We start from the raw sequence: 3,386 nt of genomic DNA on the forward strand, positions 1-3,386 counted from the left end.
ATGAAATATCATCAATTTCAGCCTCAATATCCTCCCTAGAAAATTCAGCCTCTTGTGGGTTTGTGAAGAACAAAGTGATTCCTTGCTAGATTTTCATACTTTCCATTACCAAACAACCAAAAACACTTAATTAGCTTGAAATCTAGCAAAATCAATGCTCAAAACCTCTCCTCTCAAATTCGGCCAGCATGGGTTCATCATGCAAACTTGAGTTCTAAGCATGGAAAATGAAAAAGAAAGCATGGGTAGTGTAAATCACAAGATAAAATCATAAAATTTTACCTTTATTAGCTTAATCCCTTGAAATCCCACACTTTTTTTTCAATTTTTCCACCTAGGGTTTGTGTTCTTTCTTTTCTTTCTTTGTTCTTCCTTTGGTTCTTGTTTTGGCCAGCCATATGAATGAGAAATAGGCTGATTTTATGTTAATTTAAAGCTAAATAATAAATGGATATAAACTTGACACATGTCATCATTCCATTGGTCCATGTGTTATACTTACCCATTAAGCAATCTCTCTCCACCACTTAAATTTTCTCAATTATCCATGATAATATTAGGTGAAATCCATGTGCTGGACAAGTGTTAGGTGGTGTAAAATTAATATTTTGCCCTTGAGGTGGCAAAATGACTATTTTACCCCTATGCTCGAAAAAATGTCAGAATTAAAAATTTTCACTTCTCAAACTGAAATTATGTTCTAAATAGTCAGTCTTAGTCAAAAATTTCATCTAACTCTCACATCTTAACCTCGGGTGGTGAAATGACCATTTTACCCTCGGATCATGAAAATTCTAATTTGACTCCATATCGGTCCTCGAACTCCGAATCACCATTTTAAGTTATTCTGGGAATTTAAAATTCTCAATTTCATCTTAAGATCTTTATTTAGACTAGTTCGAGGCTCAATTCAACTTTATAGTACCATTTGGTACAATATCGGCTTTTGACGATTTTTCGGGGCTTTCCAAGTATGCAAGCATACTGTCAATCACATGAAGGACATGGCAAGTACTTTATAAGGTCAGGCTTGACATTACATGTTACCAATTTTCTCCAATCAAGCCAATCTTTGCTGCCACAAGACATTTCTCTAAGTCACTAACTCATTTTCAAAGACTACTCAAGCCAAAAACAAGAATTTTTACCGTTCCTTACTTGAATCACCAAAACTAAGCTTTTTCTTCCTTTCTCTATTTTTCTTTCTTCTCCTCCTAGGGTTTAGGTGTGCTGGAAATTGGGGTTAAAGGCTGTAAATTTAATGCTCAAGAAGTTTGGAGAATAAAGGAAAAGAAAACATGAAAAGGAAAGTGAAGAAAACTTGATTTCATGGTGGATAAAGAGAAAATGGCATGGAAGCTTCACGAATGGCATGGAGCATGGATGAAGAAGAAGAAAAATCTGCTGGGGGAAAGGATAAGGTCGGTCTTGGCCTAAAAAAATCAAAGTCAAAGCTTTTTTTGGAAGCTTTGACTAAACTTCATATAAAATTACCGTTTTGCCCTTTTTTGTTTCCTTCCATTTTAATTTAGTCCTCCCAACACTCATTTAACTCCAATTTCCTTCAATTACCTTCTTCTACACATGCACAAACAAAGTATGAAGTTTGTACTCCAACGCGGTGTCCCCATAATATTTAAAATATTTATTTACCCGCACTATCTTTACTTAATAAAGACACGCAGCCCCATTAACATCATTTTTCTCCAAAATTCTCTCATTCTTCTTCTCCCCCACTTAGATTGACCATATACTTCTTCTTCATGGAAAATTTTGACACTGAATAAAATATTAATATTTTAATATTATTTTATTCCAAAAATTTCCTCTTATCTTCTTTTTTCTCCTTGGCACCCAAAATACCTTATTATGCCTCAATTGACTTCTGAATCACACTTTATCTCACAAATTCTTCTCCGATAAAAATATTATTATTTTCTCGTGTGTAAAATATTTTATCCCAAACTATTCCTTCATCTTTCATCATTTCTAAACATTATAATTAACCTCAATTGGCATCCAATAAGCTTTATTAGTCACCATATCAAAGTACGGGGTATTACACCTTGTAGGAAATGAACAACATAATCTTGCAAGGCTTTGTTCTCTTCAAGAATCTGATTGACAGCATTGTTGCCATTATTATTATTATCTTCAGCCATTGTTTGATTTAGAGTTTGAACTTGCAAATTTTCCCTTCGAATTCTTCTAAAAGTTTTTTCTATCTCTAGATTAAAAGGAATAAGATTCAAGTTTCCCCTTTACATACAACAACCAAATATGCCTAAAAACAAGAAAAATAAAGTTTGAATTAAGGCTAAATTTGCTTGGTATTAATATTAGTACAAATTTTAAAAAACAATTCCCTGGCACTAGTGCCAAAAAATTGTTGTCTAATTTTCTATCCATGCAAGTATGCATATCAAATAGATAATATAATGGCAAGTAGAGTGTCAAACCTATAGAGAATTGATCTAAAATTTCACGAAGTACTAAAATTAACACAATTCAGTCATATCCAATAAACAAAATTAAGTAACTAAATAAATATAAATTAACTAAATCTAATTAAAAAGAATTTAAACTAAAAAATTAAAGCAGCAATAAAATTGGATAAAAATCAACTCAAACAAGCCTAGGATTACAATATCACTCACACTTCTAAATCTTACCTTTCTCTCTCTCTTAACTTTTTTCAATGAGTTGAATTACTAACCTAAAATCCTCAATTATTTATAAAGCACTCTCGAAACTCTTATAAAATATCTAATTTAATCAAAACATTATATCTCTAAGTGTATTGAAATGAAAATAGACTCATTAAGTTCAAGCTCTAATATTGGCTACATACGACATATAGGTATATATCTCTATCCTATACACAAATCAATTTATTCATCCAAGCAAATAAATATGATTATATGCTATTCGAGTTTTAGCCTACACTACACTCCCTTTCTCAAGTTATGTTTAGGTTTCCAAATCAATTTAATTGGTGATCAAGCAATTAAAAGCATTAAGAACAAATTGGAATAAACAATTCAACTCCATTGAAAATAAGCAAGAAAGAGATTAAAAATTTAAACAAAAGCATAACAACTAATAAATAATAATTAAACTAAAGTAAATAAATGCACATGAGCATTTGGCATGTTGGTTGATGCATGATCTCACAACTTAAAGAGTAAGGTTCGAATCTCCCCAATTATAAAAAAAAACCTAAAGTAAATAAACATAAAAATAGTATAAAATAAAATAACTTAATAAAAGTAAACTAATAAGAAAAATAACTAAACCTTATTGAATCCTAATCTAAACTCAAGAACTTAACTAGCTTTTAACAACAAAATGAGAAGCAATAATTCTATAAAATAGAATTATCACAA

The 3,386-nt window shown here is 30.9% G+C and overlaps 1 long non-coding RNA gene across 1 annotated transcript in view; it reads right to left on the bottom strand.

Moving 5' to 3' along the window:
• LOC108663683 overlaps nucleotides 1-320 on the bottom strand; it is a 1,672-nt gene extending 1,352 nt beyond the window's left edge. The window contains exon 1 of the long non-coding RNA XR_001929691.1: nucleotides 283-320. This is a non-coding gene — a long non-coding RNA (uncharacterized LOC108663683). The remainder of the gene's footprint in view (nucleotides 1-282) is intronic.

Source organism: Theobroma cacao, chromosome 10 (genome assembly GCF_000208745.1).
Source record: "Theobroma cacao cultivar B97-61/B2 chromosome 10, Criollo_cocoa_genome_V2, whole genome shotgun sequence".
NCBI classification, from domain to species: domain Eukaryota; kingdom Viridiplantae; phylum Streptophyta; class Magnoliopsida; order Malvales; family Malvaceae; genus Theobroma; species Theobroma cacao.